General features: G+C 39.6%; 1 long non-coding RNA gene across 3 annotated transcripts; it reads right to left on the bottom strand.

Annotated features, from left to right (window-relative positions):
* Positions 1-451: 451 nt before the first annotated feature.
* Positions 452-18,050, bottom strand: LOC128853240 (uncharacterized). Of its 3 annotated transcripts, XR_008451607.1 has the most exons (6): positions 17,712-18,050; positions 16,867-16,950; positions 8,353-8,409; positions 6,391-6,604; positions 3,561-3,767; positions 452-3,127 (listed from the first exon to the last, which is right to left on the bottom strand). It is a non-coding gene; the product is annotated as an uncharacterized LOC128853240 (long non-coding RNA). The 3 variants fall into 3 exon arrangements; XR_008451608.1 differs by lacking the exon at positions 6,391-6,604; XR_008451609.1 differs by lacking the exons at positions 6,391-6,604; positions 8,353-8,409.
* Positions 18,051-27,670: the final 9,620 nt, after the last annotated feature.

Raw genomic sequence — 27,670 nt, 5'->3', positions numbered from 1 at the left:
GTGAACCAATACTACATGAATCACAGATGTTAGAGGCAAAAATATGACTTGTAACTTTTTTGCAAAATGAGAATATCCAAGAGCTCTTAAACATTCCCAGGAGTAAAAGAAATACAAAGTATTTGCAATTCAAGCTCAGAGCACTTGAGCTTTTATTATGCTGTTATAATTCTGCTGTTATTGCATTGCCACCAAAATGGAAACCAAACCAACGGCTTAAAGATTGAAGCTCATCCTCGTAATTCTAATTTAGGGTTTAATTCACGACTGTTCTTTTTAATCCGTTAAAGGACTTTAACAGTTTCTAACAAGCAAATCATAAAATATGGCTCGTTAGCACTTTGGAAACAGTTTTATTTTTATTTACATATTATTTGTGGTGATGCAGGCATGAGGCAAATTTATTCCAATAATATAAAAGTCTCCACTCTGTGTTCTGTCTGCGTTTACCACATAGCCAGAAAGCCCCTTCCACTCCTGGAAGTTGTTCCCTGTGTGGAAAATGCAGTGGTTAGCCCTGTATGGCATTTCTCGTTTGGCAGCTATACAACAGACAAAAACAGTTACAGAAAATGCAGTAGTTGATGTTTGATTGTAAATGACTGTGACAGAACTGTGCAATGAAACATGCTTTTCAGCAAATCTTTGTGCAACGTACAATGTTAGATAGCACAATTAATGTAGAACTACTACGTGAAAAACATGTTACCTGTGAATGTTGGGTTTTTCGTTGTTTTTGTCTGAAGGTGACAAACATGTTCTTGCAATAAGGTATTATTCTCAGAATGTCAAGCACATTATTGTAGAAATAATATATATATAATACACATGTATTTCAAACCACATCATAAAATCTCCAAGTACGTTTGGTAGGTTCTCAACTGTTTCATACATAGATCAGTTGTAAAATATTATGAGAGCTAAGCTGTGTCCTAACTGGCTACAGCTGGAATGCAAAAGTCCTGTAAGTCTTCGCCATTTGGAGGAAACCCAGACATCCTACACAAGCATTCTACATGATACATGCACATTATACTTGTGGATTTCATTAGACTAAGGGTAAAAATTCCAACTTTATTGTTTCATGTAATCAAGTCCCATGTTGTTCTAAGAAACATGCAGTATTTAATGTTTGTACACAGTTATGACAGATGTTTGACAGACCTGCTCTTTAGCAACAAGCTGTACAAACGTATCACATAGCACAAATCGTGTTGTAGAACTACCGTGTGTCAACTGTGAATAGCTGTATCTTTTTTGTAGTACTTGCCCTGAAAAAAGATTATTGTATGATCATATATGCTTTTTGCAATAAGGAAATATCTGAACACCAAGCAAATCTCTCTCTATATAAAAATATATATGTAATATATACATATTCAAAAATATATACAGAGCCTGTTTAAAAGAGTACAGTATTATTTAGTAAACTGCAACCTGTTCTATGGACCAAATGTAAAATATTTATAAATTATGATGCATTTTAAATGTCTATAAATGGTGTCATAATTAAAGCACGATTGTTATGTAACTTTCCAAGAGTTTAGAGGAAAAAGAATAAAGGTTATATTATACATTAAATTCAGAATTTTGCAGTCTTTCATTGGACAAAACAAACATTATTTTCTGTGAAGCAATTTCTAAATGTATCATATATACGTATTAAAGAAAAATCCTTTAAATATCAGGATCACACTGGTATCACACTGGTGCTGTGTGTGATGAATCCATGCTATAATGGAGTTAGTGTGTGCGTCACTTATGCAGGAAGCTTAGATGGTGATGGCAGATGGCCCTTCCCAGGTACGTTTCTGCTGGAGCTCTGGGGTGTGTGCCGCAGCACCTGCAGTTTCTGGCACCTGTGCCGTTGAAGAGGTGCAGCCCCTCCAGACTGGGGGAAGAGGGGCCTCGCACCTTGCAGAGGATGCGTTGCTACAGAAAAGCATTGCTCACTGGCTCAGCTACCACTAATGCAGGAGAAGATATCAAGCATGTTGCACAGCAGTCTGCCTCACATCTGCATCTGTGCAATGCTGCTGAGGAGCTGAATGCTCCTACATGCTGAATTTAATTATCTAACTATAAAATTGAAGCAGGACATCATGCTGGGAAAGAGTCTAAACAATTTAGAGAACATGATTACAATTGAAAATGCTCTGGATAGAAGTGTCTAAAATCATAGACATCAAACTCAAACTGCTGACCTTAGAAAGGAGCACTTGAATGTGCAAGTACAAGGCAAAGGCAGATACTTCTGGCTGGGTAGGAAGGGCAGGAGCATGGACCTAAGATCAGATTATTCTGGAAATGGGGGGATGAGCCACTTCCATGCTTTTGAAATGCAGGGAGAATATTAAACCCTCTTCTCTTCTTTAGTTTGTGGGCATTATGTATTGTATTAAAGGCCTGCTGCTTTCGCAGTACATTCTATGAAAAAGGATGCGAGCTGCAGCTGAATGAGGCGGATGCGCTGTTTATTGCTGGGTGGCTGGCCAGCCAGCAGGACGGCAGAGGAAAAGGAACCTAGTTGGAGGATATTGTGTTAGTGCTGTGATATTTCTATGTTCTCCTGAAGGAATTTTCTCTTGCCATGCTGCAGAAATCCTGACAGCAATTCAACAAGAAAAATGCAAATAAGGTCACTTCTTCCCTACAGGACTGCAGGATGCCTGGAGAGAAATCCGTGTCCTTGCTCATCAGCAGTATTTGTTCAGCTACATGTGTTGTTACTCTAAAATAAAACTGTGTTGCTTTTGGGTTTTTCTGGTTGTTTTAAGGCTGATTATTTCTGTTTTGTTCTGCTCAGGCCACACGAGCATTACAATTAACCACTGAAGTTACTCAGCTCCCACTGTTGGCTGGTTCCTGGAGGCTGGGTTACAGCCCAGCAGTATGGCTGTGCCCTTGAGTGCAGAGGCTCTCAGGCTTAACCTCACCTAGAAGCAAGTGCAGGGTGGCACCTCTTGCACCCTTGGAGTCGGAACAACCTCTAGCAGTTTTTGCTGAACGTGGCTGAGAAAAGCACAAGTAGACTACACCAAAAACATTTGGACGTTCCTGTCTTGGTCCCTTCCACTTCAGTGAAGATTCCCAGTGAAGAGGAGGCTGAAGTCCTTTGTATGGCTACCTATACACACAGACAGACAGGAGGAGGAAAGTGACAACATAAAAGCCTTATTTCCCAGGAATCTGAACTGATCAACTTGGAGCTAAGTATTTGCTGCAGCAGCCGCCAACTCACTGGAGCTGCTGCTCTTTACCTTTGCGTGGGTGAGTGCAAAACCATCAATTAACCACTGTCACTGCTCACTCCTCAGAGCAAGGCACCACGCTTTATATCCTAAAGAGTCTTTTACTCCTCTTGCCCCTTCCTCAAATTCTCACACTACTAAAGATCATCAACTGGAGGACAACAACCACCACCACCATCACAAACCAAAAACCTCCTCCAAAAAGACCAAAACGTGCCCCCCCCCCCCCCCCCCCCCAAATTGTATATGGCTAGTTCATTCCAGTGTCCAGACATTGCCCTGAAGGGACCATGGTTCCTTCTGCCCTACCTTCTGATCATTACTCCATCTTCAGTGCTGCTTCCCATCGTCTCCTGGCAGTCACAGCAAGTGGGGGGGGGGTGGCTGTGATGGGGCAGGTGTAACTCCCTTCTCCTCCAGGCAGACTAAGCAGCCCTTCAGGGCATCCATGGATGAAAAGTGATGACAAGGAAGGGGGACAGCAGTCACAATTATCTTCATGACAAATGCTGTGGACTGAAGAGAGAGATGTTCAAAATAAAACAGATAGAAATGGGCTGGAGGGAGGCATTCACTCACATGCAGTTTTCCCAGGGGATTTTATTCCCTGGTTTGGATTACTTACTTCCTTACTACCTCTCTTCTTCCTATGGAGTTAAAAAATAAAACAACTAAAGGATCAGAGCACAAAGGGAAATGAAACACAGCACCTCTGCAGAGCTTCCCTTTCCCATGAAGCTGCTGTGAGCCCTGCCGCTCCTCATACCTGCCTCTACAAGGTGAGGCAAGTAAATAATTCTGCCACTCTTTCTGGCCTACAATTTCTAGACAATGTGCAATTTTCCCTCTGTTTTCATAGAAATGTAATTAATTTTTAGGGCCACAAGGCTGTATCGTTGCCTTTTGTTCTGTTATTCTGACCAACCACAGAAGTCATTACATTGAGCAGCCCCACAGCTCCAGAGCTCACTGTACAGTTGCCTTTCAGCAGGAGATTCCAGCAGTGGAAACCAATAATCCCCAGTCACCAACCCCTATACACACTGACAGATTTGGCTGCACGCAGGTGCAGGCATTCACACACACTCACACTTACTCTCTCTTTACAAGTGTATTCATTCAAGACTTGCCCCCTATTTTAAAATGTATGAAAAAGTGGAGGAGAACTTACACTATTTTGCAACCTGACACCTGATTTATTTTTTTCCACAGGTTTGTAAATGGTCTCACACTAAAATTACTGGCAAATAGTTATTATTTTTGAATATCAAGCAGGCTGAAGTAATCCTCTGAGTTATTTGTGAGTCATAAGTACGTAATGGTGGTAAATGATTCCAACACCGCCTAAGAGAAGGCCAGGATGGATCAGGCATTGTCACAAGGACAAAAATTAATGTGTTGTGCCAGCAACAGTGCTTTAATCCAATTGGAATCACTGCCTTACGTCTTTGGAGACAAGTAGCTGAGAGGTGTTTATAAACATTTTAAAGTAACAGTGAGTAGAAAACAGCCAAAATATGCATATTAAATTTGTGTCTGGAGTCTCCCCTACACATTACCAAAGTGGATACCCACTTACTGCTGCAAGGGGAATAAAACTGAATTGACGAAGTCACTGCCATGTTACATTACATCAATGCAATTTCTGTTCATTATAATTATTCCAGAGCTACCTGGGGACATCATAACGAAGCCAAAGATGCTAGTTTTAGTTTGAAAAAATGGTTTTCCAGACATCACTCGCACTATCCTTTACTGGCACTACCATATGCAAACATGCAGCGACTTCCACATACCAAACCTCCCCACAGATGAATAGCTATCCCCACATGCCATCAAATAAAATTAACTACAGACAGTACGGGCAGGGCTTTGAGCCCAGCTCCACCTCCTGCTCTGGCACTGTGGTCGGAGCAGCATCAGTTCAGCAAAGCCTGGTTGTGCCTGAAGTTCTGGATTTGCCAGCGCCTATTCCTGAAAAAACAGCTGCAATTCCTGCTGCCAGCACCGGACCTCTTGGCAACAGCCCGCTTGTCTCCTCTGAAGCTTCACAAGCAGAATTCCTGTCCCAATACACAACACCAGAAGAAGGAAGCTGCTAAATATTAGTGCATGTGTGCGTTTGAGTGTGTGACCAAGCTATTGGTCTTGCAGGGATGGAAGCAGGTACCCTGGAATGGCTGAGGAGCATTCTGATGAAGATCTTGTGTGAGTAAGACAATAAATCTCTCTTTGAATATAAGCCAGAGTGTCAGGTTGGGTAAAGGAATTATTTCTAGGTCATTTCAGTTCACTGCACTGCAAATATTTAACTGAATGGATGACCAAAATAATTAATCAAAACACCGGAGAGAAGCACCAACTCACACTGCAGACAAGTAACTTTGCCCTAAAAGTGACAGAGCGCAGCAGTTTTTAACCTGCTCTTTACCAACTGTCACACGGCAGCAACACATGACCTTTCCTCCTGCTGCTTCCCCAGAATTATTCCTACAACAGGGGGATGAGGGTGACCTTGCCCAGCCTAGGGGCTCCTGCTGTCAGCATGCTGTATTGTGACAGAACTTGCCTGTCAGGATCTGCTTCAAAATTACAAAATCAGACCCAGATTTTGGTTAAAACCAATTCTACCTCAATCATCCCACACTACTTGGAGTAGAAGAATCCCTATTCCACTTGCCACTGAAGGCACTAAGCTTCCAACAACTGACCTCCAAACACTGACCCTGTCCAATAAGTGCAAGCTGTGAACAAGGCAGAAGAAAGCCTTGTTCTTGCACAGCTGAATCTTCACTGTTCCATCTCACATGTGGTCAAGGTCTGCAGGGAGCTAAGTGGAGATTTATTCATACACACAGGGAGACAGCTGGATCAGTGCTCCCAGGGAGTCACTCTGTCACCTATGCTGAATTGTTTCATTTTCATTATTAACTCACAGAATAACCACCTGAGGTAAATATTACATTGCACAATGTGCACCCAAACGTAAGATTGCCAGTAATTAAGATGTGCCAACAACATTCACAACGTTTTATTCCTTCCAGTGTCTCACAGCAGCCAAGCCCACGCTTCCAGGTGGCTCTCAGGAGAACAACAAACTCAGCACTTTTAACAGCAAATGTAAACACAGTAAACCAACCTGAAATACATTGATAGTCCTCCCTAACACTCCATGGTGTTAACTTGACACTTCATCAGACCAAATCGGCTCCCTTCAGGCCTGTACAATTTTTCATTTCAAGAGTGATGTATTGGAGAAGATAGTCCAAAGTTTCCAGCTCTGGTCAAATAAATGAGTGAGTGAACGAGGTGCTGCTAATCTCAAGCAATAAATGAAATGCCAGCAAATGGTCCTTTAAAAATGAGAAAATAAAGGACAGAAGCTCTCAGTCATCTAATAAATGAGTTAACAAAGATTTATTATTACAAACTGGCAGTATCTGTATCATATTAATTTTTTTTTTTTTTTTTTTACTTTTTTGGGGCCAGTCAAGAGTCTACCTGACAGGGACTGTTGGTTGCGGTTTTGAGGAGAAAAAAAGGCATAGACTTGAACGTCTGCAATAATAGAATGCAAAATTATAAGCAGAAAATAAAACAAAATAAAATAATTCTAGAGAACATCAAGGTACCCATCTCCTGACTTTTGCCACTGAAGAATGTACTCAGTTCCATCATTCAAAGTAATTAACTGTCAGCATGAAATGCTGTGTCTGTGTGTTGCTTTTAAGCTTTTCACTTTCACAAAAAGCTTCCACAAATACGCTGAGAAAAGTTTTTTCTTAATTCTTTACAGACTATGTGTGACTGAACAGCCAATATTTCATATGTTTTGGGCTCACTCTTCTCCTTTGTATATCACAAGCTTCGCCAGGAGGGTCTGGCATGTTTATTTCCTATTTCCATTTTCTGCTTTGATTGTATCTTATGAAGGTAAATTCTCCAAGATTATGAAACTAGGACTAGTGGATGAGAGTTATTTTTATTTACTGCTGGCTTTTCAGGAAACATTTAATTTATAATTTTCCCAGACAAATTACTGCTATAGGAACAGCCTCATTAGCAGCTTACATTAAAATGAAAATGCAAATCAAAAGAATGCTATTGCACATCATACCACTGTCAAAAGCTTTGAAAAGACACTTTTTTTTTTGCATCAAGAGTGCATGTGGTTGCCCCATCCAGCTTTTTATTGTCTCTTTTTTAGCATGGTTGCTAGCACAATTTTTGTAAAAGCCAGTTTTTCTTTTATAATCCTGCATGCTACCACTTGCAGATCTCCTTTAGCGAAGTGGACACAAAGCTCCTTCTGATGCTGTTGTGGCTGGAGGCATTGCAGCCAGGGTGTTGGGTGCTCCCAGCTGCACGAAGCGCTCCTTGAGCACGCATGCTGGCAGCGAGCAGCTCCGAGGGCCATGGCATCACGGGGAGTTGAGAGGAGGAGGGAGCAGACCACAGTCCATGGTACATTAACCAGAAAAGTTTGGAAATGTGAAACTCAATGGGCTGTCAGAACAATGTTCCTCCAATGCTCTGCACAGACCAGCATTTTGTCAGTGTAAGTACAAATGCCAGAATTGGCTAAGTCTTCAAACAAGTCATGTACATTTTGTTAGTGACTGATGTAAGTTATGGGAGACAAAAGAGGAGGAAAATTCATTTTCCTTACATTCACTAGTAAATACATATGCTGGGAACCTGGGTGGTCTGCAGCCTGTAGCTTGTGTCTGAAGGCCCTGTCTCTTCAGTGAAGTGAGATTAACCACTCCAGTCCTGATGCAGGGGACAGTGTTCACCATGTGAAAAATCCTCATTCAGACCTTCTCAGCAAATGCTCCCCTCACCTGCCCTGGCAACATTCTCATGAGTTTTAAAGGGGAATAACATGTAACTGCTGTAATATTGTTAGAGGTCAATTAGTCATACTCATTTTAACTTTACAATAATTTCTCACTAAAGCAGTCATCTATAGCTGTTCAGTGCAGTTTATCATTATTTCTTACTGCTACTGGAGCAACCCCAATGGTTTCAGTCAGGCCAAAATCTCATGATGTTAAACACTGCACAAACACAAAGCCATGAGCAGTACTTTGTGTATTACCTTAGTGTTCAAGCAGAGGTGAGACAAGACTGCATCTCCTGGAAGGCTGCATCCTAACTGAAAAGGAAAAGAATATCCTTAACACAGGAGGTGTTCAGCATCTATAAAAAATGGGTCCCAACAAATCCAACTTCCAGTGGTGTTTTTTATAGGAATCTTCCCCATAATTTTTTCTTCTACCTTCAAACAGTCACTTCTGGACAATCTCACAATTCGCAGAAAAGAAATCACCTTCACACACATCCTTCAATAAATCTTGTAAAACCTACAGGATTTATGCCAACTATAAGTGGTAAACACTCAGTTTTACTGTGCACCTCCCAGTTCAGGGCAATGTATCCTTTCTAGGGACATCTCTGAGGACTCAACTGGCATTAGCTCCTTTTACCCCTCTGTGTTTACTCTGAAGGGAGAATCAGTTTTTTTCTGCAAAAGCAGATATTTTCCACTAAGGCTGCGTAGCAGACTACCAAAAAGCTACCAACATCTGGCCCCTAAATTCAGCAATTAAGAGTGACTCTACAGCTTGATTATTTTACAAACAACGTGCAAACAAATCAACTTTAAGCAAAAGGAATCCTGCTAGAGGAAACAGCAGGTGTAACATGTCTGTTTGAATAATGGTAGCTTCCTCCAGCAAAATTGATCTATATGTGGTCTTATTAATTAGATAACAACTTAAGTACTTCTCTCAACCTCAAAGCCTAGCATGACCACTCTATTCATTCCCTCTCTGAAAAACACAACATTAAGAGGTTTGGTAGCAACAGAAGATATCTTAATTTTTAAGACAGACAATTATTTGTTTATGAAGAAGCTGCGAAACAGAAGCAAAGGAAGAATCCATTTCACAAATTGTCAAGAAGCCTGTGATAAATAAGTCAGGAGTGTGTTGTTCTCCCATCAAAGACGCAACTAAAGCTCACTAACATTAACACATGCTAAAAACAGTACCACAACTTTCAGCATCTTGTACACTTTCTCCCATCTGTACACGCCAGGTATACCTGATTAGGCTGTGATTTTAACATGCTAAATTTACCTTGCTGATGACTATTAAAAGCACTATTGCTTTGGGACACAAGAGCCATTATGCACAAAGAAACATTCTGTGGTCTTTAAAAAAGTTAGCAGACTAAAGAAAGCCTTTCTAGAGTTGAAAGACATCAGGTTAGGCTCCCTTTTTAGAGTACACAATTGTTCAAGCTTGGAGAAGAATTCTCCTTAATAGTAAGAGTACATTAGAAATAATTTATTCAGATTACATTTAGTATTTTTCAGAAGAAAAGTTGCTATGAAGTATTTTCCTATTTAAAATAGAAGGAAAACAAGAGCTTCAGCCTGGATGTTCTGCACACACTCTGGAGGAGCCAGGAGCCCCAGCCACCCACCAGCACATCACTGGACTATGGCTTGGAGGCACCTCAGGCAGGCAGGCAGTTTAAACTTTCTGTCCATAGCCCATAGACTGATGAGACAGCCAGACTGATTTACACGGAAACCATCGTAACCGCAATTTAGAAGGCACTTGAGGTTTTATTCCTGTGAGAAGGTCATGGCAGTGAGGTGCCTGGGCACTTAGCAAACACCCCAGCACTGCTGATTTCCAATGCACTCAGTAGAAATTAAAATGGATGTAGCCACGAGTAATGCCACCACATACAGGCAGTTGATACAATTGTTTTAAGACAAAGCTGCTTCAGGGTCATGAGACAGCCCAGAATCAAACAGCATACAGCAAAAGTCCAGCGCTGCCAAGATCAGTAAATGCATGTTCACGTAACACCACAGCTGTTAGCCCTTTAATGCACTGTCAGGAGATGGACATAAGCAAACAGCACATCATTTCTCACTAGCTGAGTCTTCCCTGGAGAATGTCTCTTAATTTCTACAGCACCATATATAGTTTGGTAATTAGAGCTCCTCCATTGCTTCTCTCTCTCTGTCAGTGACAGATTTGCTGTTATGGGGTTTGGGTTTTACTTTTTTTTTTTTTAAAGAAGTGCTTGGGCATACTTTTAAACCACAAGTGAGGGGAACAAAATTAAGCTGATAGAAACTTTCAATGAAGCTAACAGTAGAGCTTTAGATGTACATTGTTTAAGACAATTATGTACAAGAAATTCTTGAAAGAGCAGGCAGTGAAGAAAGGCAGGCATCACATAATGTATCTCCCAACGTCAGTTATACTTTCTAACAGCTGTGAACTCTAGAGAGGTACAAGAGTCACATGTACAATGCCCACAGAAGTATACAAAGTAGCAAAGTCGAGACATCAGCAGAAGCCTCTCTGCATTTGTGTGATGAAGTTCTCAACACCTCTCCTACTATGTACAAGAGTGCAACAGTCTCCACATGGCCTTGAAAAGAGAACAAAGAAGTGATCTGTTCTCCTTCTGCCAAGGCTGAGTACATCCCCTAGGCAGCTTGATGTAAACTGTAATTATTCAAGAGCTAAGAATGGCAGCATTTATGATTAAGAATGAAAGCCAGTTTGATGCAGAATAACGCACACTAGATCATTTTTTACTGCTTACTAAGTATTACACCATGAATGGATGACTTAATTTTAAAGAAGTCAATACTACAGTTTTGCTTGTGCAAATATTTCCTAACATTACAGAAGTTAATTATAACAAAAATATTGTGAATAAATTATTGTAGATTACATCCTTTTTCTTTTTAGGTGTATTCACTGTTAAAAAAAACAACTTATTTTATTTTCTCTTGAAGAACCAGACCTTGAGCTTTGAGAGGTGATGCTTGGGGAAGACTTTGCTCTGAGAAGACTGCAAGTGCTAATGTTAAGCCACTTTTTCTTCAAGAAAACCAAACTGTTAAGGCCTTTATTTATATTTTAATTTTTTGAGAATCTGCTATGCACAGCATGAATTATTTAGACATAAGATCTAGTGATTAATGTTTTTATTTACAGCTCTTAAAGAAATTAAAATTCATCATCAACCCAGTACTGTCTGTTCTAGTCACAACCTCCATGGCTCTAATGGGCACGGTTATTCCCTGTTGGGTGAGCATAGGCACAGGCACAGCCACAGGGCGCAGCAGCTCTGAAAAGCCTCCTTCCACACTCACCTCCGAGGAGCTGACAAAGCATAGTCTTCCAAAGCTCCAGCTATGAGCTATGCCAAAGTGCCTGGCTCTTCCATGTCAGCCTGCCATCCATGATGTTTGGAGAGTGCCGAGTACACACACATTGAGCTTGACAATGCTGACTGCATGAGTATTTTTTAATCTCTATTAGACTGTGAATGCGTGTGGGGGACAAAAATGTTCTGGCATTCTTCAGATGTGATAGAGTGGTGGGATTCACCTCTCTGCCTAAAAATGAGGAGCATTATGAAATTGTTAATTAAAAAGTGTATTCCTAATTTCAAACACTGTATATAATAAAGCATGGTGTCCCTCTGGGGCTACAAAATACCTTAGTTATGCTCAAAGAAAAGAGGCAAAAAAAAAAAAAAAAAAAAAAAAAAAAAAGCACTTACACAGTGGAGAGAAAGAGGCAAGGCTTAGTTTAGTAGCCTGTAGCAACTTTTCTCTTGACAAAGCCGAAACATGGATATTTTCACCTGTGCTAAACAGAGCTTCTGAGGGAAGGGCAAGGAGCAGCGATTCAAATGGGCCATCATCCAAAAATTCTCTCACTGAGGGTAAGAGTTCTTTCTCTGCTAAATGAGGAAGATCCAGCATGTGGGCAGGTGATGACAGTTAAACACAAACACAGGGGAACACCATCCCTCAAAAAGGCACTTGGAAAACAAGGAAGCAGAGTAGCAAGAAAATCTGTTCAAGGATTCTCCTGTCTAGCAATAACACTGAGGAAATGCTACTCTTGTATATAAATAATCTTGTATTGAAAGACCATATGCAAGCAATACTGTGTTACGGATTTCTTTAGGTTGAATTGTGGCTAATTACAGAAGATTGCTTTAAATTTCTTTCCCTGATCCATCCTTCCTCTGAATTTTGAAAGAAGCAGTTTTCTTTCCATTTAGTCTTAGTTCACACCAGAAGTTGTGTTGATTGTCTGTGGATCCTTAAGTCCCTTCTACCTCTGGGCATACGACAGCATATTGCTTGATCAAATACACAGCCAGTGGCCAAGAGTAGAGATCTCTGGGCTGTTCCCTTGTTGGAATCAACACGTGCATGTTCCAATTTTGATCATGAATGGTGAGATCACACCTGATAGCATTCAACATGGCAAAGCTGTGGCTGGACTGAGTCCTAAAAGGTTACTGGTGGCAAGGGCTCATTTGGTCAAGGATCTTTTGCTACTTGAAAAAGTGGAACATAGTGCTGCAAGGTATCAGCCTGTCATCTAAGGGCAAGGGAGTGCAGCTTTTTTATAGGGCTTGAGTACGATGTTTCTAATGATTTCAAGCTGGGAATCTTTCAGGAGTTAGGAATTTCTTGGTAGAAAAACTCCACTGTTCGATGCATCTTGTTCAAATGTGAACAATCCTAAAACACACATACAAATGCAATGCACATATGTGCATGCAAACTGAACATTGTACAACAAGCTTCTTCTAGATCTCATTTCAAAGGAACGTGTTAAAATGCTCTGGCAGTTTTGCCCATGTAAACTGTGGTCATCTTCACCAGCAGGAAGGAGGGCTTAGGAACTGAGTTTTTGGGTAGTACAGCTGTGCTAGTAATAGATCATAAGGTTTGTACAGGTAAAAGTCCTTAGAGCTGCAGGGCTGCTCTGTTTGAGCTTCTCTTGACCTGGCCACAGCTTTGTTTTACTTAAGTTTAGTTGCCACGGCAATTTCTCTAAATGCCCAGTTATCTATTGATGATCTGTTTTACTTTTGTTATCTTCGTATGCTACAACCATAGTTTTATAGAGACAGCGGTAACAAGCAGTCATTCTATGTAAAACAGGATTTTAAATGACCATAACGCAATGATATAAAGTAGAGAAATATAGACCTGGTATAATAGCAGAGGACTTGAGAACTGGAGACATAGGATGAGGTGTGCAGGAATACAGACATGAGATGCTAAGATCTGGGGCATAACAGACGCCAAGGCTTTGAACAACTCATTAGTGGTATATTAAAGAAATGCAGACCTAGAGATGGACAAAACTGTATTTAAGTGAAACTGAGAAAAAACACACTATTTAAAATATTAAAATATGTGAAAGGCACCATATATAGTAAATTCAGATGTAATGTGGAGCTGCAGATAGTGAAGAAAGAAAGAAAACAGAAATATAAAAGCATGTCAGCAAACACATAAAAAATGAACACAAATGAATCCTAGACTGAAGAAGAAGAAATCATCAAGATCAAAATCATCAAGATCAATATCATCTAATCCATCTATACTAGTAGTGAAGCTTGACTTATATCATTAAGATTTCGATTATACTAACAGTACATTCTTGGCTTTATATACTAGGTATACGTCCTCTTTGCCCATAAACAAGATTTACAGTACAATAGTTCCACCAATTCCCTCTCACTGCTGCAAAACTGCAAACCAAGGCCAGTACTTCGCAGTACAGGATCATGTTATGCTTTGTGACTTCCTTCTCAGTTCACACTAAAGCATGGTCACCACAACATGTTACCACCTGAAGGACACATGAAAAATCCAAGATATTCTTTTCCACGCTCCAAAGGACCTTTCTAGTGAAAAAGGAAGGATGCCTGGATTTTGTTATTTAAAAATGTATTACTGGTCCCAAAAGATTAAAGTTCACAATGAATTTCAGGAGTTGAGGGATAGGAATTTAAGGAAAGCATACATCTTTTCACATCACAGTCCTCTCTAGATGCTGAGCAAGTCCATTTCCCACAGAGTATACTAAACTAGCCCCAACAACATCATAATTTACTTCATTGATCTGTCTTAGAGACATCTTCTTTTGCCTACTAATCAAACTAATAACCATGTCACGTGAGCTTTGCAGCTGGGACAAATCTGAGGTCTTTGGAACCAGCTGGAGTTGAAAACCAAACACTACAAAAGGTTCCTTGAAGTATAAGCCTCTGCCAATTTTGTCTTGGAGTTTAAAAACGTCCAAAGGGCGAAGAATTTCCATTTCCTTATCATTTCCCCCAGCCTGATACAGATGGTTATTATATGCAATTGTATTAATCCCATGCTCTTGAGAGGAACAAAGAATTGCGCATCACATATTTCCTGGAATCCTAGTCAGTCATGTAATAGTCCTCCCCAGACCCTTTCTGTCTTGGAACAAAGACAAGAGGCAGGAGTCAAAAAACACCTGCTATTTACACTATTATAATTGGTTCAGCAGTACATCTGCACTTCATAATTTGAGAGATATGCAGGTATTCTCCACAATAACATTCTGCTGCAGTCTTTCTCAGATGCACAGGATGAAAGTCATAATTCACATAGAGAGCAGAGTGGGAGTCCTGTTGTAGACAACAATAAGAAACTTTTTCTATGCATCTTTTCAGCAGTGTTTCTGCAGTAGCAACTGATTCATGTAAACCGATAAAATTTCTTTACTGATTTCTACAACAGAAGCTTGCCCTGCGTTCAAACAACATGCTGTAGCAGCTCTAATATACCAATGAGGAGCCACTCAATGGTTGTCTTGGCTCTATTTTCCTCTCTGTTCGTAGCTGTCACATGTTTCTCATCTGAATTAGGTAGTCTTTTTTTCCTATCGGAGCTGCAGTTACTCAGACAGAAAACAGTGCTTTGCTGTGTTGCATTGCATTTCGTATTTATCAAGCTGAACCACGTGAAATATAAATATCAAACAAAAAACAAATTTCTGAGAAAGATCAAAATTACTGAGACACTTAAGGATTGGCTTTTAAATCTAGACATATAAGCAAGACTTCCATCTATATGATTTTTTTTGTAGGAGTTTCTGAAAGCAAATATGAAATGAGGCAATCACTAAAGCTAAGCAGTGGCTATTCATTTTGCTGACATAAATATTTTCTTTCCTGCTTCTTTAAAGCATTTCCCTCTTTTCATTAAAGCATGGTCACAAGGACCTGGGATACCACTGCTCTTCAGAAATTCTTTTTTGCTTCTCATCAGAGATTTTTACTTGCTGGCTTGACACCCAGAAAGTAAAAAAATAATGCCAAGTGGTTGTTTCATGCTGAACCCATAAAACTCTATTAAGTTCACTCCATGTGAAATAAAACTCATGCTTAAAATTCACATTCATATACAAGAAAGCATAGGTTTCTTCAAAAAGTTCATGAACGCTATAAAATATGAAAATTTTAAACTCATAACAAAAGACAAAACAAGCAAGTCTAACAGAGAAGGCTATGACTTCCCTGGTTTATTCATGGTATTTCGCATAGCGTGTAGTAATTCTTTATGTAAAATATATAAGCGTACAGTGACCTGATGCAAGGGTACAAAAAGGATGCCCCTGCAGCTACATGACTCTTTAGACACTGTCTTTATTTCAACAATATTTCCCTCTTTTTTTGAAAACATCAACTCAATACTTTCATAAGACTAAGATCACAATTACCCATCACGCTATCCTATACAGAGATTCCTGCAGTACACCAATGCAGGACTAGAGTGAGAGGACAAATAATTCAAAGACCCACCTCCTTTCCAAGATCCATTGTGGATAATGGCACAACATTGCATACTTGGAAATTTCTCATAGCATCACAGAAATGGACAGGACAGTTTGACCAGCCTTCTCAAGGCAGGACTGACTGCAGAGCTGAAGTGTCATCTGGGGTTTTAACCAGTTTTGAAAATCTCCAAGGATGGAGATGCCACAACACTGGATAACCAGCTCCAGTATTACCCACTCTCGTTGTAAAGTCTGACAGGTTCTCAAGCATGTACCAGGACTTATATTTCACAATTTATTTAAAGCTTTCAGAGTTTGGGTGCTGTGCCTAATTACACAGTCCTCACTAAGGCTATTTTGAAGCAAGCGGGTAGGTCTAGCTACTCAACTACACGGACTGAGGCATTGTCCTACCAGGATACGATCTGTTTATATGATACATTTAAAAGCCGTTTTCCCCATTACAAGGTCATTGCTATTGCAGTCAGTGGAAATTAGACTGTAGAACAAATTTCCTATAAAATAACCTTACGAAATATTATCTGGCACCCACAGGCCAGGCCCCAGGGCATCAGTTTGGAAGGAACCTTCCCTTCTTCCCCTCCCTGCATGGGTTTCTGCTTCAGCTGCAAATCTTATGCCAAACACACTGAGCTGTTTGTATCTACATCATATCATGGCTCGGCATGTGAACCTATGTCCAAGCAACATGCAATAAAGATGACTGAATATCCTATGTGCCCCAAGTTTCTCTGTGAATATGCATACCATGCCCTGAGTACCCCTTCTTTTTCTAATAGGATTGGAATTACACCAGTTAAACAGACTGTGTTTGCTTATGCTGGTATTCTGGTCACTGAAAGCACACATTGTAAAAAAATACTTTTCTGTTCAGTTTGCTGCTCTTACCAACTCTGCAAAATTCAGACACAAGAACTCTTTACCGTTGGCAGCTGCAATCTTGCTCATGAAGAGGTAGGTCCACACAGTTCATCAAAAATTAAGGTTTTCATATTGTCAGAATTTGTCTGGATGTAGAAAGGAAAGTCATTTGGGTGAGCAGAACTAATACCATGGAGTCAAGCATTAATAAGTACAGCCATCATCTAAACTAAAATGAAATTTTCTAAAAATTTCCTAGAGACCTTAAGGACAAGAACGATACTGCCCATAAAATTGATCTCTAGAGGCTGATAAATTCCACCTGATCAGAGATCACAGGCAGCCTTCACATGGAATTTATAATCTACTGACTTACAGCTTATGTTAATACCTTTGATTTTAAACCAAATTATTCTATTTGTTCTGACAACTCTTTTGTTTTAGTTAGAAGCCTTAATATGACATGTATTTAAAACAACATGACATGTATTTAACAACATGACATGTATTTAAATAAATGACAGATTTAATTAATCCAAGATAGGTTTATAAGCAGAGCAGATCACACTTTTTAGCTCTCATTATTTGATCAGTCAACTTAATCTCAAATAATAACACTGGCAGCTTCCTATTGCATCTCTTTTAATCTTTTTTTTTTTAATTTTTAATCACAAGTCTTTTGTGTTTTATACCCTCCATCTGCTAAGCAAATTATAAATTGGAGACTAATTTCAAATCCTTCCTTACCAATTTTTTATCTCACTGTTCCCATTTTGCCACTGATTTCCTCCTTCGTCCCTAAAAAACCCTCAAAAAAATTAAAAACCTAGCAACAGGAATTTTTGTTATCACAAATGAACATTTTCCAGAAAGTCTTTCAGAGCAAAATACAGTAAGTGTTCTTCACCTTGCGAGCCTTCTGGGGTGGAGCCGACATACGTGGGGTTCTTTGCTGAGACTAGCCTCCAAGCAATTCAACAACATCACCAGCAAAGCTTAAGGACACATCAAGGTCAAAAGAAAGAAAGAAAAAAAACCCCAACCATAGAGCCAGCGAGGCTTTCTGTTAAAAGATTTAACTGCAGACAAGCCATCCTAAAACCTGGACAAAATAAAATATATATGGATATTATCAGATGCAGTATGCCTTTTGAGAAAAATTTTCCATGCTTAATTATTTTAAATTAAAAAGGAAGTTTAGACAAAGCAGAACATGACACCTCTTATCTAAAGCTGTTAATAACATCAGTACCGACTCTAAAAAAAAACCCCAACGTATCTTTTAAACAGAACATACTGGGGATTAAGGTGAGATACTGAAATTATTTAAGGAAAATACACTGAATTTAAATCTAAATTGTTTATATGTAAAACTAGAAAAATATTTTAACAACAAACATTTGCAACATTAGACATAAAAGAAATTTGACATCACATCACAGCTTTTAAATAGCCCAGATTTAACAAGATAACATACGCATGTGCTACTTTGTGATCTTATGTTGAGATAATAGGATTTTTAAAAAAAAAGTCTCACTAAAGTCAAAGTAAAATATGGTGGCAGAGCATTCTAGAGGCAGTCAGGTACAAGGAGCCTTCCTTGCACTCCATAGTTAAGTTCCTCACAGCTTTTCAAAGTTCTAAGATTGCCTTCGCTCAGAGCTCCAAGGCAGACAACAAATCAAACGTGCAAATCAAATAGTTGGTAACTGTATTTCCTTTCCTGCCTCTCACACCTCTGCCTTCCTCACAAAGCAAACATACAAATGCAGCAGTCTCCTTTAAGTCCTTAATCCTCACAATAATGCCAGTGCAGAACTAAATGCCATTGTCTTTGTAGCAAATCCTAAATCAAATGGCTCCTGTCAATGAGGGTTTCATGGTGTCACCTGGGTTTCAAAAATCAAGTCTGTAGGAAAAAAAAACAAGTGAGAGAGAAGGAAAAGTGGCAGTGGATGGACATCTGGCTGGCTGCTCTGGTGTTTTGCCACAGCTTTCCCACCAAATACAGTGCAAAGAGTTTTCTTTTACCTCATCGTTATCCTGTCCAGTCTCCCAGCACCAAAGCAGAGGTAGGGCTGCCTCAGCAAAGTCTAGGTATAGCATTTAGAAAAATATAATGCTAATCTTCCTTTCTCCGTAGCTGTCAGACATTATTTACAATGGCTTAATTCCACTTCCGTCCCACTCCCCTCAACCCAAAAAAAGTGCATGCAATATAAGAAACTCCAGTAGCTGTCTTCTCAGGACTGGAAGCTTTGTGAAAAATTATATATGGCACTAGCCTTTCATAACATGCAGCCCATCTTCATAATTGTACGACTATTATTTCAAAATGAATAAACAGAAGTCAGTACTTCTGCACAGCAATGGACACTGCTTCGTTACCCCTAGTATCATACAGCAATATAAATGTTTCACACACACAACTTGCCATCAGCCCATCTCCATGCAGCTGCTGCTACACTAGTGACTAACACTTCCCAAGAGCTAAAGGGAATTGGAAACCCATTGCCTTCTACACTTATTCAGGAATTGTAGGTTGTTGCCATTTCCATACAAGTCAGCAACCAAAGACATTGATTACATTGTATATATCTTAAGGATGCAGAGTGAAAGGCACTCTCAAATCTTCCGGAATGGCACACTCCAGTTAGCCCCATCATTGGCAGCCATGTAACACACATAATGAATACATAGTTTAGAGAGAACAGACATTTACTGGGCATTTAAGATACAAAAATTAGTCACAAAATTCCCCCAGTGACCAATAACAAAGCTAAGGTTTTCATGTGCCCCTTGCAGAGCTGCTAGTATAAGGTTATTTGGCTCAGCTCACCATAAGTATGTAGGCACCCAGTCTCTACTGGAATCAATGTGAACTGGGAATTTGTTTCTGTGGATCTAAATCTTAGAAAACCTCTGGCCGCTTACTTGGCAGTGAACCCTGTATGAAATATCTGACTCTACAGTTAGAACTTTGCTCTGTGTTTGATGCAATGTTTTGGCAACAGTTCACTTCAGCTTTGATTTACAAAGCCACCGTAAGAATCACCTCCACCACCAATTTCCACTTGAACAGTGGGGTTCGGCAAGGACTTTGGGAAATTCGACAAACTCGTTGCATTTTCCAGGCTCAAATATTTATTCCAGACAAATATTTATTCTGACACTTTCTAGCAGGCAAGAAAGTAACAGGCCTAATGCCATGGGATGGTTAGGTATTGTGATCTCAGCATTAGGTCATCTTACTTCATGCCCACTATATCATAGACAGAACTAATTGTTAATCTGCTCAGCGTTCCATCACAAGCTCTGCTGGCACTAGGTGTTTTGCGTACAAATGCTATTCAAGGCCTTTTCTTCCATCTGCCATTTCTGCGTAATGAGGTAGGGGACCTGTTTTTCAGCAGATGTATTTAAAAATGGACATGAATACCAAACAGCACCATATGGGCTGTGTGTCATGGACTGCACTGCGCACACAACAAATACACAGGAATCGGTTTTACCATTATTTCTTCAGCTTTTACATACAGTCCATGGCATTCTGTGAAATCAGAGGCCAACTTAAATCCACTGTTTCTTGCAATCTACTGCTTGCACCTGTAGAATAAAGCTTTAAGTAGATGGAATTTGTTGCTTTGAGTTCTGTTTTGGATTATTTTTTATGTGATTCTACAGTTAAAAGTACCATCCCTCTTCTTGGTTCTTAGAACAGATTGACAAAGATACCTTCATGAAAGCCAGATGCTAACACTGGACTCTTAATATGGCACTTTGTTAACAAATCCTGTCTCCTCTAGTATCTGAAGCCACTAAAAGGACTGGTTCCAAAATACAACATCCACTTTCCGTTTGGAGGAATCTCCTTCCTTCATTATCCCAATTCATTCCAGGCTTTCCAGCGGTCACCGCAAGCAACTTAACCTTTTGCACTGCAGCAACAAAAATTTCTGCCAGTGCATTTCTGCATTTTATTGACTCTGGGAATACTAGATTTTTACGAATTCCAGATGACTAGACTCCTTTACTAAAATAATACATCAGCTGGGTGCATCCTGCTCAATGAGAAAGTCAGAAAAAACACTTATTTGGGGAAAGAAATGGAGAAGAAAAGAGCCTCAGCAAAAGATTTACTGTTTCTTTTCTAAAATGAGCAACTGAAATAAGGTCCATATATATTCATGCCCCCTTCTCTTCCCTGCTGTTACTTCCCTACACAGGTTGTTCACCTCCAGTTGCTAAGCAACATGCTTGTCTCACACGCTCTACATCTTCGTGCATGGGCAAAAAGGAAAACAAAAATACTGCAAGGGCAAAATTATGCTGACAAGGAAGGAGCAGTAACTTTTTCCTCTCCTCCTCCCTTTTCTCCCATGCTCAGTGTCTTTCACACTACATTAAATCTCATCTCACCGTTCTCCCACTAAAGCAAGCAGCACAATCCTTGGTTAACCAGAGCACACTCCAGGATGACTATTAATAAAAAAGCAGGAGAAGGGAGATCAGTTCATGAAACCATATTCTTTCCTGTTGAAAAGTATTGAGATTTCCTCTGAACAAGTATCAAGTCCCCCAAAGGACTGTTGCTGTTAGGAATGTTTAAATCGTGTACATGCCACAGTAATCTAGGGCAAGTTATAGACACAGAACATTATGTATTCTGCAGTGACATAAAATCCATTTTCTTACTTTTCTTGTTATCAAAGGCTTTAAAATTTGCCCATAAAGCATAACTCCTCCAGGCTGCAATTTATTTCAAATGTAACATCTCAGTGCTTCCTGAACTCTTTTCCTCCTGTTATTCACCCCACAAACTATGAACATTTTAAAGAAATAATAAAAATAGAATTCACTTAAGCTAATCAACAAATCTGAAATTAACATTTTTGTATGCTATACTATTCCTATACAGTCCAATCATTTGAGAGGAATCGCACATGACTAAATTCTGAAAACACATAAGTTTACAACCTTATATGTACTGACGGGTTTGCTTGATCTAATAGATCAACTGCAATGTTCTGCTTTCCTTTATCAAAACTGATTTCCACATTTTCGGTCTACAGCTCACTCTCAACACCCAACATTTCCCGCGAACCAGCATAGTGTCAAGCTTCCATTAAAATACCATAAAATGCAATATAGTACTGCACTTCAGTTCCTACCTTAATTTACAGCTCCGATCCATTCAGCAGAACACTTTTCTTTGCCTCATAGATCATCAGTGGGAAACAGACTCTAGGTCCATTTCTGAGCCTCAGTTTACCATCAGTAAAACAGAAGGAGTCGTTGAGGTCCTTTGCTTCCCTAATTTATCTATTTAAATATAGTGATCAGTGCACAGAATGACTTTCGCTACTACAACAGCTACATTTCCAACAGATAATACATATTTGCCATGCAAACTACCTATGCAACGAAGTAAAAGTTGGTGACGAGTTTATGTCAAATCAAAAACTAGGTTCCAAAGACTCATTTAATTCTGAATGAAACCAACTGAGCATACCTCTGAAACAGCATCGAAGACAAATTATCTAATTCAAAACATATTTTTCTAATTCAACAAAATGATTTTCAAAGCTTCTGAAAATCGAAGGTCAAGTCATCCACAGTTGAATAAAACATTTTGTTTGTCTCTAAATTACTTTCTGAAGAAAGAGTAGAAAAGCGTACAGAGCAGCAAACGTAGTTAATATACCAGTACTACCGTAGTTTCACAATCTGGATTTGTGTGATACTGTGACTAGTCACGATTACTAATGCAAAATTCAAAACAAAGACACAACCCTGTGCTCCGAGCCCTTCCCTAGAGCCTAGCATAACCATGGCACACTTTCTACCACCTTTGCCTCTTCCTGCAATAACTGTAAGAATCTCTCCATTCCCGAAGTATGGAAAGGCCCTCAAAAACCTGATGACCAGGATGCACCTCCAGTGGTCATCAGCACATACCTCCTACTCTATACAATGCAAAACCCAGTAGGGACCTGTGAGTCCCTGCACCTGAGTAGGGATCCTACAGCCCTTATGTGCTGAAGATCTCAGGAGCCCACCTCTCCTAACTTCACTTTGCCTAAGAGGGTCTTCTTTAGCCTGAAGTTCCTTGAAAACAAACCCCAGCTACGGGGTATCTAATCCCACTCTGTGCATGCAGCATCTGACACACAAATCTTAAATGGATTTACAGTTCCTGAGACACTTAGCTATCATTGTGTTCCAAGGGACTTCACTAAGTCTGCTCATAATGGTTCCTCCATGACAGCACAGGTAATTTTCTTGTAACATGGTGACACCATCACATCAAAAACAGATTAAATGTAACCTTGTATTCATTCACAGTATTTAAAAAAAAATATCTAAGTAATAGGAAATAATCTTGTGGAGATAATGCTCAACAACTGTCACTGAATCATAGCAGACAACTGTTTTCTGTGTAACATGAGCAATGGGGAAAAACAGGAATGGAAAAAAAATTTAGGGCATTTTGCCCACAGTGGTAAAAGCAATTTACATTGTTTTCAGTTCTAGATAGTGGTCTCAGCCTGCAGGCCTAGAGAAATATTTAGTTATATAGTAGTCATAGTTCTTCAATGCAACACTATTCTGTTTCACCTGCTTGTTCTGTGAGAGAGGAACATAAATCTCACCAAAAACTGACAGAAATAGGCATTCAGTTCTGACAGTCTAGTGGTTAAAATCGATGTGTGCAGGAAAAACGTGTTTCCACAGCCAGTCTTTCAAAGTAGGCGTGCAAAGCATTGTACACTCTTGTTAGAATGCTATTTAAAAGCACCAAAATTGCTCAGCAGAGAAACAAGACCTTCAAAGCTAACTGAAGGTGATTAGAGAACTAGCAGGTTTGGATTGAGAGAAACTGTGAGATACAAAAAGCAGGTTTGAGAAGGCAAAAATATATCTTAAAAGTATCATCTATATGAGCGTAACAAAAAAATGAAAATTTTTCTGAACTATTCTATAAATTCCTCAAGAGGTGTTCCTCACAGACACAGACGTCTCACTAGCAATGAAAAAAAAATAATTACAAGGCAAAAGAACCTCTCATTGCTGAATTCCTTAGGCAAAGCCACTCCTATAGCATCTGACCTCTACAGGACTCCTCTATACAGGTGCATCTTCTGTAAGAAACATATCAGAATAAATTATCCAAAAGGAGGCAAGCAGGTCTGCTGACAACAAGGGAGTCATTTTACAGACCAAGAAGACAAGCCAGAAGGTGTCTTCAGTCTTGTATTCCATACCAAAATACATTGAAGGAAGGCACCTTTACTTACACATGAAATTGTCTTTTCTCCATTAGTTCTACGACAAAGTCCATTATAAACCCTGTCTTGGTCTAGACAAAGCATCTCTTGTGTTCAAAATCAACAGTCAATAGTAGTTGGGTAGAAAGCCTGAAAGCCAAAATGAAAGAGAAGAAAAACTAGTACCAACCCCCAAATTCAGGGGTATGAGGAGTTGTGCTTGCAGGCAGCAGCAACTGATCCTCATATTAGCAAGTATTTCTGTTTCTACAGTGCTTGCAGGCAGCACCAAAGGACTGGAGACTAGAGTAGAAATGGCATCAAAAAAAAACCCCTCATTTTCTTTAGCAGGAAAAAAAGCCAGCAGAAGGTCAAACTCTACCTTGCAGTACACACAGATTTGGGTGCTGCCTAGTGCTATAACCATATGGATGTCAACCAGACTACAAGATGTAGTCTTCTTGGACTTCAGTAAAGCCTTTGACACAGTTTCTCACAGCATTCTGCTTCAGAAACTGTCTGCCTCTGGCCTGGACAGGTGCACACTCTCCTGGCTTGAACAACTGGTTGGATGGCCGGGCCCAGAGAGTGGTGGCAAATGGAGTTAACTCCAGCTTGGAGGCCAGTTACACAGTGTGGTTTCTCAGGGCTCGGTACTGTGTCCAGCCCTGTTTCAATGTACGTGCTTGGATTCTTCTGGCTTGTGTGTTACCTTGTCTCTGAACTCTGCCTTGTACAGCTCTTGCTTAGCTCATTGCTGGAAGTTGACCATTTATTGCAATACGAAACAATACCCTGGGCAAGGGAAGTACGAAATAAGTGGACCAAAGTAAAATCTGATGGATTGTTTGAGTTATAACATCAAACTCCTAATGAAAACAATATTCCTCATAAATCACTTTACGTCCCTAAACTTCCCCCATGTAAAAGCAGCCTTTACATGTCATAGCATTATGTGCACTGACAGTTTGCACATTCTAAAATATAATTCCAACCTGACCCTTCTCAGGGATGGGTTTAATTATTCCAGAGAAACTGCAGAAGTATTAAATTCTTTTCTACAAATTAGATGTTATGCCCTCCTTCCACAACTCTAGAAAAACAATCTAGAGCTACATGTCACTGATGTGCATGCATGAGGTTTGAGCTACGAAGCAGCCGCTTCCTCTAAATGTACTCTGAACAATGAAAACACTAACAGTCACATTAACATAATCTTTCCTTAATGCCTATATTTTGATTTTGGCAGACCATTACTTACTTCACCAAGTCAGTTGACCTCTCTTTCTAACACCACACAAACAGCTTCTTGCTTGCCATCATGTTATTCAGCACTCGGTGTGAATACTGAGAGAAGAAAGGGAAACCACTGCTGAACCACAAGGAATATAAATTCTAATTAAGCGGTCAAAAATCCTAGAAAGTTTGGAGAGTCAGACAAAAGTTGGACTGAGTTTTTTCTGGGTTAGTAGTTAAAGTTCCCCAATTAAATTTTAATTAGTGTGTGTCTCTCTCTCCCACTCTACATACAAAAAGGCATATGCACAAAACTCAGGTATGCGCACAGGTAAGCATAGATTAGAATATTTGTTCAAAGTTTAAGGGTTTGAGCTGACACATTAAAGAAGCAAAAGAAGACAAAGGCCTGGAAACCAGTTTTGGGAAATAAATAGCTAACTGACTGCTTACTTACAGGGGACAGAGCAATTAAGCGTGAAATAACTAATTTACATAAACTTTGAATTATTAGCTGATGCCAGAGTTGGTAGTTTACGTAAAAAACCTGGAAAACTCAAACTCATTCTCAGATGGTGCACAATAGTAAGTTTTCTTTGATTGGGGAAAACCAAAGTGCAAAAGTCACCTAGTAGTTAAATAAATAATGATTTGGTTTGGTTTATACACAGCAGCTACTCAAAATCAGACTGATAACGTGACCTCCTTCTGCAGAAATCCCATCATGCTGATATAATAAAATTGCTTAATCCATTATGATGTCAGATTAAATGAAAGAACAGTTTTAGGGAGAGGTACTTACATGTAGGTTTTTTTGTTTGTTTTTTAGACCAAAGGAGTTGGGATGAAGAAAACTGCTCATTTTGTACACGTAAACCCTTTCTTTAAGACTGGAATAGAAAGAAGTTGTCTTCAAAGTGAAATGCAAATTGAGAGATGCTTGCTGAACCTGGTAACACCCAAGAGCATTAACTCTCGTTCTTAGAAAACAAAACTAAAAAGAATGCAGCTAAAGTGACATCATGAAATAGCTATCTGAATGGAGGGTTTGGGTTATTCATTGGTCTTTGCTAGGTCTTCAAACTAAAGAGAACCAATGTCCCCTGGAACCACTGAAGAAGAATTTTACGTTAGTTCTTCTGGGACTGCTGCGGGACAGCCTAAAGGGCTGCACCATTCTGCAACATGTCACTCTTTCTGCTGGTTTCGAGTCCGAGCGGTGCTGTAGGAGCTCAATGCGATTTTCTCCTCTGAAGCGCTCATTTAATGGATAGATTCTCTCAAGCAAACTACTCTTTACACGCTCTGTCCAACTTCCACATCATTTTAAACATCTCAGACTTTTTCCATCTTTTTTCTGGATAGCTTTGGATTCGGACAAGCCCTGGTATATATTATATAATAAATTTATTTCCCATAATACTGGAAATCTGGAAATTTTCTTGAAGTAATTACCTCCAAAGGCAATCACATGCCTGCCAGTATCTTTGTTGAATTTGCCTATATCTTAGCTTATTAAGGTAGAAATACATGTGAGCTGCTGACAGGAAAACTCAAGTCGAGCCTGCCTTTAAACTACAGATTTTCAATGACCAGAGCCTATTTAGCTGCCGAATTATTTTATCAGTTGTGTACACTACTTCTGTGCTTCTGCCAAGCAAAACTCTGTTGTCTTATGTTGTTTATGTTTATGCTGTTTACAGTACTGATGCAGTTGAGACTTTAGAGCTCTGAATAGATTATCCCCAATTTCAAGTGCTAAATAATATTGCTGCTCACTGTATGTTGTTTAAGCTGTGAAACTAAGAGCTATCTTGCTCTGAAAACCTGTCTGCTAGCAATCCTCAGCTGAGTTATGCAAAGTATGGACTGGATATACCTTCACTTTTCCTCACAGGAAGTCAATGTTATTGCTAAAACAGGAGAGGTGAGAGAATGCATCTGGTACTTCACACCAATGTCTATGTTAACATAAATAGACTAAATATGTGCTTTAAATTTGAAAGCTGTCCTTTTACATAGAACCCTGATGAAAACCAATTTTGTCATTCCCTAACTTATTAAAATGTCCTAGAATTAATGGCAGCAGATATTGCTTCTTAGACTTCTTAATGTCTAAATAGTTCATGATAAGACTCCTTTTGCCATTCAAAAACGTTTTGATTATGCCTTTCAAAGGAAAAAAAAAATACAAGCATTCTGGACTGAAGCCCAGCATGTTTTGTTCCCTTTGCTTCTCCCAACTGACTCTTTTCTTCCCAGCCTTCCCCTGTTCCTCCAAGCAAAAGCTTCCATATTATCTGCTACCAGCTACCATATTTGGCCATTTTTCATGGCACACAAAATTCCATTTTTTGACAAA

The sequence above is a fragment of the Cuculus canorus genome, chromosome 11 (assembly GCF_017976375.1).
Source record: "Cuculus canorus isolate bCucCan1 chromosome 11, bCucCan1.pri, whole genome shotgun sequence".
Classification (NCBI taxonomy): Eukaryota; Metazoa; Chordata; class Aves; order Cuculiformes; family Cuculidae; genus Cuculus; species Cuculus canorus.
This window is presented reverse-complemented; position numbering and strand designations above follow the sequence as displayed.